This window comes from Triturus cristatus, chromosome 3_1, assembly GCF_964204655.1.
Source record: "Triturus cristatus chromosome 3_1, aTriCri1.1, whole genome shotgun sequence".
Lineage (NCBI taxonomy): Eukaryota > Metazoa > Chordata > Amphibia > Caudata > Salamandridae > Triturus > Triturus cristatus.
In genome coordinates this window covers 1,104,647,094-1,104,664,587 of record NC_140583.1, presented here as the reverse complement: position 1 = coordinate 1,104,664,587, position 17,494 = coordinate 1,104,647,094, and positions in this window count along the sequence as shown.

Below are 17,494 nucleotides of genomic sequence, written 5' to 3'. Positions count from 1 at the left end.
TAAAACCAATCCAATATTTATTTGCTGGTTTTGCACAGAAATATTGAGTAACAGAAATTGTGGTTACACATGTATTTTATCTATGTCTATACCAGACGTATTATGTGTACAGCATCTTGCACTTTAAATTCAGTCATGTGGCTCCCAGAGCGCGTCATGTGATCAAGGCCGAGCCAGGCCGAAATGCGTCAGGGCTGTCGTGATGATTGAGCAGCAATAAACTATTGAAGCACAGAAATTGGGTTTGACTCCATTTTTCCCCAGGAGAAGGGAAGTAGAGAAGAACGGTAAAAAGATATATATATATATATAAATGTGTACAAGAGTTCTGTGAAGAGCCGCTCACCCTCCTGACGACGCCGGTGCCAGCAGCGGACACAGTACCGCTATTATTATTTTCCGAAGAAGTCGTTATCCAAATTTCCAGAATAACTCCCAGCGGCACACCAAAGGACGAGTTCAATAAGAATTTATTGCCTCAAAAACAAAACAGTACGACGCGTTTCGGCGAAGCCTTTGTCAAGCAATTGACCTGTGCCCAATTCCCCATAGAAATAGGGGTTACGGTTTATAGACAGTGAAACAATACTATCAGGATAGAGGCACTCACGGAAAACAGACTGAGATTTTTTTGCACATGATTACTTCATAATTGAATAAAAAGAAGATAAATTAAATTAAATACATAAATGATGCGCAATCTATGCTGCGTACTTCTACATGCTTTGCCCCCAGTCTGGCAAATCTTTTTCTAGGCTGGTGGGAGGAGCGTGTAGTCTGGGTGGAGGCAAACGACAGGTATACTGAACACATCCCCATCTGGATTAGGTATATTGACGACCTGTTCCTGATCTGGGATGGCCCAGCTAATTTGGCCTTGGAGTTCATACAAGAACTTGGCAACAATGATCTTAACCTCAAATTCACTCATTCTATTAGTCGGTCCTACTGTGAGTTTCTTGATGTTGCCATTACCATTCTAGGAGGCAAAATGACGACGAGCCTTTTTTGCAAGAAAACGGCTGGGAATACTTTATTACATGCCGGAAGCAATCACCCTGCCTCCCTAAAAAATAGTATTCCCTATGGGGAGTTCCTTCGGGCTCGAAGAAATTGCAGTACCGACAGCCATTTTGAGAAAGAACAACAGATCATGATAGACAGATTCAGGCAAAGGGGCTATCAATATAAGATTATCGAAGCTGCAAATAAAAAAGTTAAAGCCCTTACCCGCAATGAAGCACTTTTTTCAATTAAAAATCGGGCTATAGACAGCAGTGGGCCCCCAAGACTTATCACTACCTTCAATGGAAGATCCAATCAGCTAAGGAGAGTGATGAAAAAACATTGGGGACTCATAGAGATGGATCCCATTATCGGTCAGGATGTGGGAAAAGCCCCGGCGATTACCTACAGGAAATCCAAATCACTTCGAGATCACTTGGTTCACAGTTATCAGCAAACACCAAGCACCCCCACTTGGTTGGGGACGGCTAAGGGTTTTAGGAAATGTAATTCCTGCAAAGCCTGTAAAAACAGTGTGAATCGAGACAGCTATTTCACAGGTCAGAACAGAAAAAAGAAAAAAGTAATCAACAAATTCATAACTTGTACCAGTGAGTTCAGCATCTACGTCTTAGAGTGTCCCTGTGGTCTTAGCTACGTGGGTAGCACAAAATTACAACTAAAATTACGAGTGCTACAACACATGAGGGCAGTCACCAATGCGGATCTGAATTACCCTGTCGCAAGACATTTTCAAGAAAAACATCAAGGTAATGCAGATCTTCTCAGATTCTATGGGATTGACAGGATTTTACCGCACCCCAGAGGAGGTGACCGAGAGAAACTTTTACGTATCACAGAATCTAAATACATCATAGATCTGAATACGAAAATCCCATATGGTATGAATTATGGCGAAGAATTGGCAACCCATATAGTTCATAGATAACCATATCTAATGCTTCCATTTCTCCTCTTTTTCCTAATGTTTGCTCAGCTTTCGCTGGTCTATATCACCTTATTTCACTTCTATTATAGAGATGATCAAGACAGTGACTAAATTGATGGGTAGAGGTTCTTGGGGTCCATGAGTAAGATTTAACAGCCGACCCTGTACCTCTCTTGACCACACTAAGAGTAGTGGAGGAAGTCTGAATGCCGGGATTTCGGTGCATTCGGCTTTACCCAAACTCACTCTCTTCTCTTCTCTTAGAATTTCATTTATATTTATTATTACACACATTCTTTCACTCTTTATATTCCGACACTGTACAATCACTGTAAATATTCTCATTTTCAACAGAAGTACACCTTTGCCCTTTTCTTGACAGTGGAACTACCAGGTTATTTTGATGGTTATGGCATATAATATGAACGGGATGTACCTCTTGGACAGTACATAACTATGAATATGAAACTATATATTATATATATCTGTTCGTATATTATATACTATGATTTGCTACATAGGAATAATTGGATACATTATCCTTTACGCACAGGTCCACTTTCCGCTCAACGATTTGATTGTAATATTCTGTTGTATTAACCATCTATGATTATTTTATAGGCACAATTTATCGGAAAACATATTTTGCACCAATGAATTCATAAATGATATATGTATTTCTCATATTTTGGGTACATCACCCTTGATTGGTAAACATATTCTGCACTTGCAACCAGTATTTGTAATTCCCCAAATATTTCTTTACGATACGTTGTTTCACTGGGTACATCACCCTTTGCTTTCTGGCGCAATATGCGATTGGTATGGATTTTTAGATATGATTATCAACAATGGATTGTGACAAGTATGCGATGATTGTAAGTGCAATTTTGCACTAAGGACATTAATTTTAAACCATTATGTTAATAGTCATATGCTTCCATCACATAGGTTGTCCCGTGGAACACTGTATATATGGGAATACGACTATTGCAATGACCTCAACTTTAGAAGTACTCAGCATAGATTGCACATCATTTATGTATTTAATTTAATTTATCTTCTTTTTATTCAATTATGAAGTAATCATGTGCAAAAAAATCTCAGTCTGTTTTCCGTGAGTGCCTCTATCCTGATAGTATTGTTTCACTGTCTATAAACCGTAACCCCTATTTCTATGGGGAATTGGGCACAGGTCAATTGCTTGACAAAGGCTTCACCGAAACGCGTCGTACTGTTTTGTTTTTGAGGCAATAAATTCTTATTGAACTCGTCCTTTGGTGTGCCGCTGGGAGTTATTCTGGAAATTTTGATAACGACTTCTTTGGAAAATATATATATATATATATATATATATATACATATATATATATATATATATATACCGTGGATTCCGCTGAAGGTTTTCTTTCACCAAATGACGGACACGGACCCAAGACTGGTGCTAGCAAGTGTTTATTCCACCGTCGCCATAACGCGTTTCAGCTCCGTAGAGCCTTGATCACATGACATGGTAACCACCTATCGTGTCTTATTTAACATCGTACACAACATTCTCGGAAAGTCACATGGTCATAGACATACGTGAAAGACTTAATTTTATTCTCAACATCGGTATAATATAAGCATAATGTTAAAATGTTAAAATTTCTGCTGGGCGTCATAACTATAGGTATAAAATAAATATAGTGGATGCCTAATTGGCAATCAGTATTATATATATTCTATTTTCCTTTTATAGATGATGAATGACCTAATACCTCATATTGATTGCAAAATCACAGTTTGTAGGGTTAAATCCCTGTTTTCATACAATATATAGTTAGACCGTCTAGACCCCTACGTATTTCCAAGTTGTGTTGTGCAAAATTTAAGCTGTGCAAACCGTGCATAGTAAGTACAAAAGTGCAATGTGCTAAGTGCAATGAGAGTTGGGCATAAAAGTAATAAAACCATAGAAAATTATATCTAAAATCACTATACGCTTTCCAGACCTATTCCATAGTATTCTATCATACTGTTTTGACTTGATTTGAGAAGAATAGCTATGGATACCAAGATGATCGAAGGTGAGTATCCTATTTGATAATTTTAAATACTTTAAATAATTTTAAATAATTTTAAAGTGCAATGTGCAGATTCCAATAAATTCTCTATCACTGAAAGGGGTGTTGTACGTATTTTTGTTAAAACCATGTGTACATGCCTTGCATGTTTTACATTTGAAGAATCCCCTTCTCATTTGTAGCCAGCTACTTCTCTCAAAGATTTCAGGATTTGTCTTAACGATTTTATCCCTGGTTGATGGAGCTCTACTATAGATATATATATATATATATATATATATATATATATATATATATATATATATATGCCACAAAATCCCAACAAAGGAAAGTTGACGCCGTCTCGTTCAGTTAATCTGCTTTATTGTCAGCTGTTAATGTCAGACGCGTTTCGCCTGCCCAGCGGGTTGCTCACTAACATTTCAATAAAGTTTTTACCATCAATTTAACAAAACATCAATCATTGATTAACTTAACTATTGTACAAGGAACGGCACTGGTTTGGTTAAAATGATGAATTTTGGATAAAAACTACAAGTCTGTCTTCGCCCTTTATGTTTTGTAGTCCTCACATGACACAGCTACATTTTCAGTTAAATTGATGGTAAAAACTTTATTGAAATGTTAGTGAGCAAGCCTGCTGGGCAGGCGAAACGCGTCTGACATTAACAGCTGACAATAAAGCAGATTAACTGAACGACACGGCGTCGACATTCCCTTGTTGGGATTTTGTGGCATATTTGGACCGAGTTTCGGAGGTCCGTAACGCCGACGAGCCCTTCGTTCTGGAGGTGGTGAGTTTACTGAGGCACTAGTGGAGTTTATATATATATATATATATATATATATATATATATATATATATATATTCACTGAAAAAACCATAGGTTTCACACATGTTATAGTTAGCGGAAATTTTACTGATAAAAAACCAATGAAATTCCCCCGTTATAGTTAGTGCAGGAAACTATAACTCACGCGACCGCAATCCTCTGCTGATGCTAATACTGTATTTAGACACTTATTTGCCCATGTCTTCTTCCATAAATTTTTAGCTATACATATATTACAAATATTGTTTTTTCATAAAGACACATATGTCATCAGCAGAAGATTGCGGTCGCGTGAGTTATAGTTTCCTGCACTAACTATAACGGGGGAATTTCATTGGTTTTTTATCAGTAAAATTTCCGCTAACTATAACATGTGTGAAACCTATGGTTTTTTCAGTGAATTTGCAAGGTTTTTTAAATGCTAATTCCTAACTATAACGTGTGTGAAACCTATGGTTTTTTCAGTGAATTTGTACGGTTTTTTAAATGCTAACTTACTTTACGCCATTCGTGGCGTGCGCGCCCACTTAACGCAGTTCGTTCCGTGCACGCACGGTGCGCTTCGCGCACCGTGCGCGCACAGTGAACACGCGGTGCGCTTCGCACACCGCGCGCCCACTTTACGCAGTTAGTGCCGTGCACGCACGGTGGGCACGCGGTGCGCTACGCGCACCGCGTGCCCACATTACGCTAGATGGGCCATGTACGCATGATGCGCTTCGCGCACCGTGCGCACATGGAGGACATATTATGCGCTTCCTTGTGATAGGTAATCTGTTGAAATTTTTTTGGGAAATGCTGTGCTCTTATATGCCATGCACAAATGGTGGCCTTCGGCCACCATTTGCACACGGGGTGGAGAGAGTGTGGATTTTTATTTTTTTTTATTTTTACCGTACGCGTACGGTAAGCGTACGGTAAGCATAATCGGCGAAATTTTCGAAAAATAAAAAATTACCGTTTTTTGCCTTGGGGGATCTTTGAAGACTCAACTAACATGGTTATGTGCATGGGCGCTGTCTAAACAGCCCCTTTATATGTTTTTGGCATTTGTTTATCAGCTCCCCCCTCAGAGTGCGAGAGAGAAAATGGCGGCCGCCGCTTCCTGGTTTCGACCAATTCGAATGTTTACTAAGATCTAAGGGCCAATCAGAATCGCGCTCGCGCACGCCACCGTACGCGTACGGTAAGCGCACCGTAAGCGCACCGTAAGCTGGCTCAGATATATATATTGATTTAAAGGCTATTTTCTCAGAATCTACTGAACAGATTTACACCAAACCTACAAAAGGCACTTCCTTGACCTGAGGACTACCTCTCTGCCAAATTTCAAGTAATTCTGTTCAGCCGTTCGGGCTGTAGCTGTGTCTAAAGGTCCTATGGAAAAATGCATGGGAAAAACGCGTTTTGGGACCCCCCTTTTATCTCAGCCCCCACTTGACGAATCCCCCCCGAGACTTTCAGGGTAGGAGCGGAGCGTAGCGCCCCACCTATTTTGAAAAATTCGCAAGGATTCGTCGACCGGCGCAAAAGTTATTCAAAATAGAATGTTGCGGATTTCCTATGGAAACGTGGTCCTAACTATAACTACCTACTGGCGACTGCCAGTAGGTAATATATATATATATATATATATATAAATCCTTGACATCTTGAGAGTGAAGAAACATTATTTCTTCAGTTCTAATTAGACAACAAAGTCAAAATAGTATCTAACTATTTTCACCACAGGTTTTTCCAAGCACAAATCATTATTTGTACCTTAGTTCATTAGCCAGAAAATGGTGGAAATGCATTCACCAAGTTTTTTTGCCCAATGCAGTGTTCCCAGAAAAGGGCCACTATACGTAAAGCCAGAAAACTCTGCTGACATGACAAAACAATGAATCTTCCATCTCACTTCTTCATGTACTCATTGTTATCAACCTTGGATGGGTGAACCACTTAAACCAACAAGGATTCTAAACAGTTAACTACCAGTCATTCAGAGATTTTTTACTGCCAGTGCATTGATCCATTAAGCTACCTGAGACTTTTGGGGTTGTAGCAGAAACGTACTTTGAGCCATCCTATTCACAACAGTAGCTTACTTGGATTAATAACATTTAGACTTAAGTGCTAAAAATAACACAGCCTTCTGAATTATTTGCCCACATGGACTCTGAGTAGTCGGAATGTTTCGCTACAGACACATTTTGAAATATTGGGAGATTTTTTAAGGTATGTTCACTTTAATTTGTTCAGAATGTGTTATGCAGCCTTTTCAAGGGAATTTTAGGTTAGCCATATATACTTTGAAAGTAATGGACAACCGCCAACCCTTTTTTCAGGTGGAGCTTTTTGGGGTCAACCAGTGCTTAATTGGAGATGGTAGTTTCTGGTGCTCGGCACCGGCACTTTAATGCGGGAGCCTCCCCTTATGACATATGCCACATGGTGGTGCTGTTTGTGCAATGTAAAGATAAGCATAAAAAAAACGTAATATACATTAAAAGCAACTAATACCTGTCACCCAAGCCATTCTTAAACCTTTGGGTGGCCTCCAACAGTCAGAATTGTCACACTTGAAGCAGGAGAGGTGTTGTGCAGTGGCCAGAGCAGCTGACATCAGAGTGGGGGCCTCACGTTCGATCCCTGATGCCGGGGGCAGCTTAGTTCAGTATCATGTGACTCTGGGCAATAGCTCACTTAATCTCCCCGACGCCCCCCAGCGCCTTGAAACCCTAAGGGGTGATATGTTCATACTTCACAAAAATATGGATTACATGATTAGTAGTTGTGTTAGTGCAGTGGCAGTGTGTGATGCAAACTGTGATGGCCTCCTGACGAGGGCCCAGCACTTATTGTTTTACAAATTAAGGACTGGGGTCAACACAGAAATCGCTTTCTTTCACATTAGATAATAAAGCTGTTTTTTAACTAAGACAATGTATGCAGATCAAAGCTTATCAAGGCAGAATAAATCCACACTTTACCTAAATCTTAACCCAGGCTTACTTACCACAGAAAAAATATATATCTCAGGTTCTCCATACTTCACAGGCTTGTGCAAGAAACCCTGTTACTGAGATTTTCCGGGTTCGGACATCAGACAGCAGAGGTATCCTGTATGTTACACACATCTCCCAAACTCAGGATTTGGACATCAAAGCTATTCATTAGGCTACTCACAATTTACAGGTTCTGAATTTTTATATTAAAGTTATTTTGTAGGTTAGACAAGTTTCCCCAGTTTGGTACCTCTGAAAGTGCAGCTACACCTCTGGTTACAGAAATCCTATAGAATAAGATATGACTGCAAATCTTTCTCCTAGGTTACGCGTATGTTACAGGTTCAAGTGTAACAATGGAGTTATCCTTCAGGTTAGGGTGATCTTACAGGCTCAGCCTTAGACAGCAAAGTGATGTCTTAAGTTTGACTTTATCGTCCAGGTTTACGCACTTGGCTGCATAGATATCAAACAGCTTAAGCAGATTTTACAGCCCCAGACTTCAGAAAACTAACATGTCACTCAGGTTACATAGATCTCAATGACTCACTCATTCTCTCTTTTAGGATATACATATTGCATTTCCTCTGCCACTAGGCATCAAAGCTAACCTTTAGGTTACACATATTTGACAGAAGAAGTTTTTTGACTGTAGAGTTATCCCTTAGGCTACTGATAGATGGAGAATTTGTATCTAATAAGGGGTACCTGTTAAGAGTGCAATATAATCATCAGTAAAATGCAGTTAGATGTTAGAAGAAAACGTGAATCATCTAACATGTTACTGGCAAAGTTATTGTAACCCAATGTAAGGCTTGGTATTTATCGCTTAAAACATGTACTTACCATTGTAAACATTGTAAATTGTTTTAGGTTTCATTAGTAAATGTGGTTCAACGATGTGTTAGTAACAATAATTGCTTTCCTGGGTTAATGATGAACATAAAAGTGTATATTAATGTAGTAGGCTGATGTGTTTGCTAGCCTACACTGTATCATGAATTTATTAACTTAGCTTGATTCATAGGCCTCGATTTGTGCTACATTTGAAGAGTCTTTATTTCTGACAGTAATGTTCAAACTCTTATATGAAATTTGCAGAAAGTTACTGTCTCACGTTTGCCTTGCAGGTGGACAATGTACTAGAGGACAGTAGGTGTATTGTTTCATAGGCAAGGTTGCAGAATGAAGGAGTTACCGTTAGCTAGCTCGCAGAAGATAAGGTGGAGGGAGGTGTCTTCACATAGGAGATAGAGAGAAGACCAAGGTCTAGCTGTTACAGATGGGCGTGTGCGTGAAGAAGGCTGTGAAGAGAGTCGATGTAGTGGAAACGTTTTTGGCTGAGACCATTGTACAGCTTGTATTAGAAAGGGTTGTACACCATTCAGACATGGATCTCACCAGAGGTCTTTTGCAAAGAGAAACATTCTGGATAAAACGATTAGATACCCTGATAGATAGGGGAATTAATGACAGAATAGACTATTCATGTTACTTAAGAGTATGACATAAATACTGTTACAGGCTTGTTCTGCATGATAACTATGCGCTGAATTCAGATGTATTTTAAACTCACGACATTTCACTTGGGTTTTTTTATTTGTTCTCTGCACTTCTTTTTTTATATTTCTATAGCTCACTGATCAGTTCCACTCATTCCTCAGACGAACGTCAGTTGTATTAGCTACTTGGACTCTAGTCTCGCTTATGTTAATTATAGCGTTAAGATGGCGGCTGAATTTTCTCTCTACACTCTAAGATAAGCACTTTAGCGTTCGTCTTCAGTTTCCATGAAAGTTTCTTTCAGTGTATGATCAGTCCGTCTTTTATCTCTAAACTGTTCGCGTATTACCGCATAACGGACAGCTGTTTCCAAAACCAAGTGGACCTGTGGCAGAACACTCCCAAGTCCGCCACGCCGACTTCGAGGGTCTTGGCATCTAGACTTTGAATTTCCCCGCACGGTATGATATGTTCATTTATCGTCTCCCACGAAATGAGACTACTATAGAGCAGTTTCTCAGAGTGATACATTAACCACGGTATAGATCTTTATTGAATCCGTTATCGTTTCAGGCATCTACTTAAACTGCTTGGCCACTAGCGTATATACGCATGAGAGAGAAGGTATTCCCTAATTACGCTTCAATAATCACGTTGGTGGACACCACTTGGATTGTTTTAAACAGAGTCTTTAAACTCGAGATATGCCTTTTGACCTCTATAGATTACGTAGCAGTCTCTTTGATTTTGGACTAAGCACACACCCTGACAAGCGTCACTCTTTGGTGGAGGGCTTTCTGTTAACTTACATGTCGTTTACAAATACATCTACGATTTACTATTACTTTTCTATGTATCATGTAAATGCTGCTTTGATATTGATGATGTTAGTACTATTCCTGAATAGTATCATATTTTTCCGTTTATATTTTAGAATTTGAGCCCCTGAAGAAGGGCCAACTTTGGCTCGAAATGCATTGGGCAGCAAGATAATTCTTTGAATTTACTATTCATTTTCGGAGTTGGAATGAATATGACGAACTTATGGACATTCTTTGAATAAAGACTGAATGTATTTATGCAAATACATTGGATTATTTTCTGAATCTGCTGTGGAATTTATGTTCCCGAAAAGAAAAATATAAATACTAATATTGTGATGATAACAATGTTTTATAAGCCCAGGTATTTCACCTGTTGTTATAGTGCGCAGAGGATGGGTCTTATCGACCCTTAATATCTGACCATGACGAAGGAGTCAGTGAAGGGACGGGGCAAGTGCAGTTGAAATCGAGGACAGACCTGATTGATAACTGGCAAGAAAGAGAACTGAGAAGGAATCTGAGGCTTGCACCTGAAAGGGGGCTTGTACCAATTACTGACACGTCCGAATCTGAAATAAGTGACGATGAGGGTGAGAGACTAAGTTCAAGGCGGTCCAAGAGAGTTAGAGTGCCTTGTCGGAGGTACTCTACCCTTGAGTGGTCTTATCTGGCTGCCAATGCCGACGAGTTCCATGACGTCAGTGCTGATATTCGAAGTCCTGTTGAAGATTCCTGGGATTGAAGTACAAGCTCTTCTTTCATTGGCCATTCCCTACCCACCAAGGTTGAGCGACCTACGATCTCTGATTCTGAATAATGTTACCTTCCCTCCTCTGGACATAGAACCAGCATCTGCGGAAGAAACAGAGTTGAGATCTTATCTGTTGCAATTGATTGAACAACAACTGGGTTCGGTGCTCATTAGAGATGTTGAATGAACTTTATGAACTTTGTTAAAAGTGTCTAAGAAGAATATTACCTAGACCCGAGTGGATGAAGAATAAAATTAGGGATTACACCTAGAAGAAGATGGAGAAGGGTTAAGGAGGTGTTACAAACTTATATATATATATAAAGAGAGAAAATAATAAAAGAAAACAAAAAGAAAAACTGAAAAAAGAAAAGAGGCTGAGGCCTGCTAAAGAGACTTTTGTGTTTCCTGCTTTGTTTGAGTGGAACCTAACTGAGAAAAGAGACTCTGTGGCTGCTGTGTTTTCAGTCCAGTTAAAGCTGAAACTATTTAAAATGGATTCTGGAAATCTGAACCATAGGCGCGGATGTATTATAAGCACACTCATAACTATTGTAGTGGTAGTGATAATAGTTCTAATATTAGAATTAGCCCCTAGGTTTTTGGAAGAGGGACAAAAGGATGTTGTTCGTGAGGTGGCTACCCCTGTGCCGTGGGTTCCAAAAAAGATCAAATGACGATTCTACTGCTAAAGGAGAGCAACATCTCCATGTAGATTTATCTAAGGGCAATTACACCCTTAATGCTTATGTTAGATTGCACTATGAATATGTAGACACCATGGAAGCTAGGGATTGCTATGCTTGTATGCAGCTACCCACGTCTGTAGAGGAGGGCATTACTTCCCCTCACCTACCCGTGACTTATGGCATCAGTTGTAGTTTGCTTCTTAGTATGTTTTATAAGAAAGGTCAGTATGAATACTATTTTTCCAATTATGATGTAGTATTGTCTGAAGTGCCAGTTTATTAGCATTTGAACATATATGAAACCAAAAAGACCGTTGCGATGGTAGGGGATTATTTGCACCCCTTACTGCATTAGACACTGCTATGCACATAGACAGAATTTGACTTGTACATTAACTGAGGTAGAGAAGAAATTCATAGATCAAGTAGAAGATAGATTTAGACTTATGTCAGGGGGATGTGAGCCTTATAAAGCTCCTGGTTGGACGAAGGAGGAGTCGGATCATCAAGTGAAAGGGGGTTTTGGACCCCTAGCTTTAGATTGGCAACATAAATGGAAGTTGTGTATTAGGCAAGCTGAGAGTGAGTATAGTTCTGTGTTTGTGGGAGAGAGCGAGTGTGATCACACATTTCTGGTTCATGGAAAATGAATTTGTATGATAATTAGGGCTCCATGTTTTCCCTTTTTACCGATTTTTACAGATAAATACAGACAGAAAACCATTCATTTTCCTGTCTGGATGTATTTTTAAATGTGGATAAAAGCGGAAATTGGGTTGTTTTTTAGTGATTCTAAATGCTGTCAGTCATGACTGCCAGGCGGTAAAACAGCCATTGCAACGAATTCAGTATAATAGTACGGCATTGTGTTTGAGGTAAGATCATTCAAGGGGGTCACTATAGATCCATATCCCTTCACAAACCTCCTATAGTACCCAGTCCTGCCTAAGAAGGCTCTCACCTGTGTCTGGGTGGTTCGAACAACCCATTCCATTATGGTTTGGATTTTGCTCTGTAAAGGCTGAACCTGACCCCCACCTACAAGGTGGCCCAGGTACACAACCTGGCTCTGCCCTATCTGGCACTTAGTGGCCTTGATAGTGAGGCCTGCTTTCTGCAGAGCCTCCAAAACATTTCTGAGGTGGACCAGGAGATCCTGCCAGGAGGAACTAAAGCCAGCAATATCATCTAGATAAGCTGAGCAATAAGTTTACATCCCTGCTAGAACTTTGTTTACCAACCTCTGAAAAGTGGCAGGTGCATTTTACAATCCAAAGGGCATTACCACAAAGTGGTAGTGCCCACTAGGGGTTGAAAATGCTGTTTTGGCTTTTGCATCATCAGCTAACCTGATCTGCCAGTAGCCAGCTGTTATGTCAAATGTGCTGAGATACTTGGCTGAGGCCAAAGTATCAATCAACTCATCTGCCCTTGGAATAGGATAGGCATCAGTCCTGGTGACTGCATTGAGGCCTCTGTAGTCTACACAAAACCTAATTTCTTTCTTACCACCCTGGGTATGAGGCTTGGGTACTAGGACTACTGGGCTAGCCCTTGGGCTATCTGAAGGCTCAATTACACCTAACTCTAACATTTTCTGGACTTCAGTCCTGATACGGTCCCTGACATGGTCAGATTGCCTGCAGATTTTACTCCTGACAGGCAGACTGTCCCCAGTGTCCACCTCATGGGTACACCAGGTAGTCTGACTAGGGGTCAGGCTAAACATATGTCTGTACTGTTGCAGAACTTGTCTGCACTCAGTTTGTTGATGGTCAGTGAGGCTGCTTGCCAAAGCAATACCATCTACTGACCCATCATCAGGGTTCTGTGAGAGCAAGTCAGGGAGAGGGTCACTCTCCTCATCCTGTTCCTCGTCAGTTGCCATGAGCAAGCCCATGTCAGCCCTGTCAACATATGGTTTCAATCTGTTGACATGGAGCACCCTCAGGGGGCTCCTGGGAGGTCCAAGATTCACCAGATAGGTGACTTCTCCCTTTTTCTCAACTATTGTATGGGGGCCGCTCCATTTGTCTTGGAGTGCTGCTGGGGCCAAAGGCTCCAACACCCACACTTTCTGTCCTGGCTGGTACACAGTCAGCACAGCCTTTTGGTCATGCCAAGCTTTTTGTAATTCTTGGCTGGCCTCCAGGTTTTTGGTTGCCTTTTTCATTTATTCGGCCATCCTGGAGCGGGGACCAAGTACATAGTCCATCACATCCTGTTTAGGGGGTTTGAGAGGTAACTCCCAGCCCTCTTTTACCAAACATAATGGACCTCTTACAGGGTGTCCAAACAGAAGCTCAAATGGGCTGTAACCAACCCCTTCTGTGGAACCTCTCTGTATGCAAACAAAAGGCAGGGAAGAAGAAGGCCCAATTTCCGCCTAAGCTTCTCTGGGAGTCCTTTAATCATTCACTTCAGGGTTTTGTTGAAACGCTCAACCAACCCATTGCATTGTGGGTCATAGGGGGTGGTGAACTTATAAGTTACACCACACTCCTTCCACATTGCTTTCAAATATCCTGACATGAAGTTTGTACCTCTGTCAGAGATGTCCTCCTTTGGAAAACCCACCCTGGAGAAAACTCCAATGAGGGCTCTTGCCACCACGGGGGCTGTGGTGGTCCTCAGGGAAATTGCCTCCGGGTACCTGGTGGCATGATCCACTACCACCAGGATAAATCTGTGCCCAGATGCAGTCGGGGGTCAAGGGAACCAACAATGTCAATCCCTACCCTTTCAAAGGGTACCCCCACCACAGGTAGTGGTATCAGGGGGGCCATTGTTGTGCCACATGCCTTGCCACTGGCTTGACAGGTGACACAGGAGTGACAAAACTCCTTTGTGTCTTCTGACATATGTGGCCAATGAAAATGTGGAACAAGCCTGTCCCAGGTCTTGATTTGGCCCAAGTGACCTGCCAAAGAGATACCATGTGCTAGGGTCAAGAGGAACCCCTGGTGGCTCCAGGGGTTGGATCTCTACCCTCAGAATATAGGAGTCCCTCATCCCGATAAACTTTATGGGACCCACTAGCACTCCCAGCAGCCTCAGCAGCAGCCTGCTGTCTGAGGGGTTCAAGAGAGGGACAGCACTGTTGCTCCTTACTCAGATCTTCCCTAGAAGGGCCCCCTGCCCCCAAGAACTCAACCTGATTAGGCTCAAGTCCCTCTGGGGCTGTTCCTTCTTCAGGATCTGCTTCTCCTCCCTCAAGAGGTGAATCTTGGATCTGAGACAGGGGGGAAGGTACTGCCTTAACCCTACTGCTCCTCTTCTTGGGAAGCATCTGGTCCCTGATTCCAGGATCCAAAGCTGGTTCAGTGTTATGCATTTTGGCTTGTGACCTGGTCACAGCAAATACCTCTGCAGGGATGCCCAACATCTCAGCATGAGTCCATACCTCTACTTCAGACCAGGCGGAAGTCTCCAGATCATTGCCCAACAAACATTCGACAGGGAGGTCTGCACTGACTACTACTTTCTTAATGCCAGTTACCCCTCCCCAGGAGAAATTCACAACAGCCAGACTATGGTTGGTCCTGACATTGCTTGCATTGGTCACCTGGTACATTTCGCCCAGGATGATCTGTGCAGGGTCCACTAGATCCTCTGCCACCATGGTGACACTGGCACCTGTGTCCCTGAATGCCAAAGCCTGTTTGCCATTTATTATAGGCTGCTGTTTGTACTTGCCCAGATTACTGGGGCTCACTAGGAAGGACATATCAAGGTCTCCCTCACAAACTAGCATTGCCTGTGTTGGTATTCTGACTAGGCCAGAGTCCACATCAGAACCCAGGGTCAACCCTACTACACTATTATTCTGATTACCACCTCCACCAGTAGCTATACTAGGGGGAACAGTTGCCTTAGGGGCAGGAGTTGTGGTGGTTTGGTCTTTGGACTTGGTACAATCAGAAGTCCAATGCCCTTTCTGTTTACAGAATTTGCACTAGGGCTTCTTTTGGCCTTTTCCATTTGTAGACTGTGAATCCCCACCAGATGCAGATTTTTGGGGCCCTTGTGAAGACTTCTGGTCTTTTGCCTTATCCCCACCTTTCTCAGAGCCTTTAGGATCTTGCTTCTTGGTGTCACCCCCTTGGTTCTGGGTTTTCTGCCTCACCCTGGTTCTGACCCATTTGTCTGCCTTCTTTCCCAATTCTTGGGGAGAGGTCAGATTAGAGTCCACCAGGTACTGATGCAACAACTGTTTTTGGCAATTATTAAGGATCTGTTCTCTCATGAAAAGATTATACAAGCCCTTAAAATCAGTAACTCTACTACCAACCAGCCAACCCTCCAGAGCTTTGGTCGCACAATCAACAAAATCTGTCCAGTCCTGAGTCTGTGCTTTCTGGGTGTCTCTGAACTTTAACCTGTACTGTTCAGTGGTTAAGCCAAACCCATCTATCAGTGCACTCTTCGGGACTTCATAATCATCAGCATCCTCTTCTCTAACAGTGAGGAGCTTGTCTCTACCTTTATCAGAAAAGGAGAGCCACAATATTGCTGCCCACTGTTTCTGGGGGCCCTGTTGAACTTTACAGGCCCTCTGCATAGCAGTTCTCCATTTGTGGATATCATCCCCACTCTGGTAGGGAGGAACAACCTTGGACAGGTTCCTATGTCTGGAATGTAATCTCTGTCTCTAGGGACACTGTTGCTGCCACCAGGGGGTTCTAACCCCTCTTTTCTAGAAGCTCTCTGGAGCTCAAAGGCTTCTCTATTTAAGGCCCATTGCTTGGTTCTGAGGGCAAGCCTAGCTTCCTCATACTGGATCATCTTGTACCTTCTTTCAGAGGAGGTCTCTCCATTAAAGTATGAGTTCCTCTGTTGGGCAGATTCTCTACCAGAGTGATATGAGTGGTTAGATTCCCTTGAAGGGGACCTAGGCCTCTCCTCACTTCTGTCAGCTCTCTTAGGGAGAATTCCTCTGTCCATTGCAGACCCTTGTGGGTCTGGCCCTTCAACCACAGACTCCAGGTCATCTTGATCTTCATCATCAGACCCAGAGACTATGGCTGACCCACCCCCTGATCCAGATCCACTAGGTCCTAGAGCTAGTTTCAGATCATCTGCTGTTAGCAAATTAATCAGGTGTTGTGTGGAGGGACTCTGTCCTAACCCCAGGTGTCTTGCAACACACATGGCCTTCAAGTCAAAGAAGGTTATGTCCTTATACTGAGGTTGGGTGGATCCACTGGGTCCATCCCTTGAGGACATTCTAGTGTTGTGCAGTGTTGTACTACCTACACTAGTTTGTGGCCTACTGATCCTAACTTGAGCTGTAGCAAGGGTGTGCTATCCCTTTACAAACAGCTCTAAGTTCAGTAGAACTTATTGATACTAAGCTTGACTTTATATGCACCTTGAGTACCTTAAGTGGTTTTCAGTTAGTAATTCAAATAGAGATTTTCTGGTAAAACAATGGCAAGCTGCAATTCCACCGCTGCCACCAATGTGAGAAGTTGGCCTGGCATATGCTGGTCACTAGTTATAGTGGCCACCTTGCACCTGTCCAATTCGACTCTTATTGTAGATAGGTTTAAGACAACCTTTTAAAGAAAGCTAACCTAGTGGTAGCTGTGGAGAGCAGCCTTCAGGCTAAGTCTCAGAGGAATGTAAAGCAGCTTGTTTTACCTTATAATCTCTTGAATTACCAAATGAAAGGACACCACACAGGTAGATATATCAAATATATATGTATTTATTTCTAAACACACTCTACTAATCTCTTTATGAGATTAGAAGTCAGGAACACATTCAAATATCAATTTTCACAATAAGTTAAGCACAAATATGGCTGGGACCCTTGGGGCGTACCACACCATATACTAAAAAAGAGGTTTAGGAAAGTCGACTTGCAGAATGACAAGGCCTA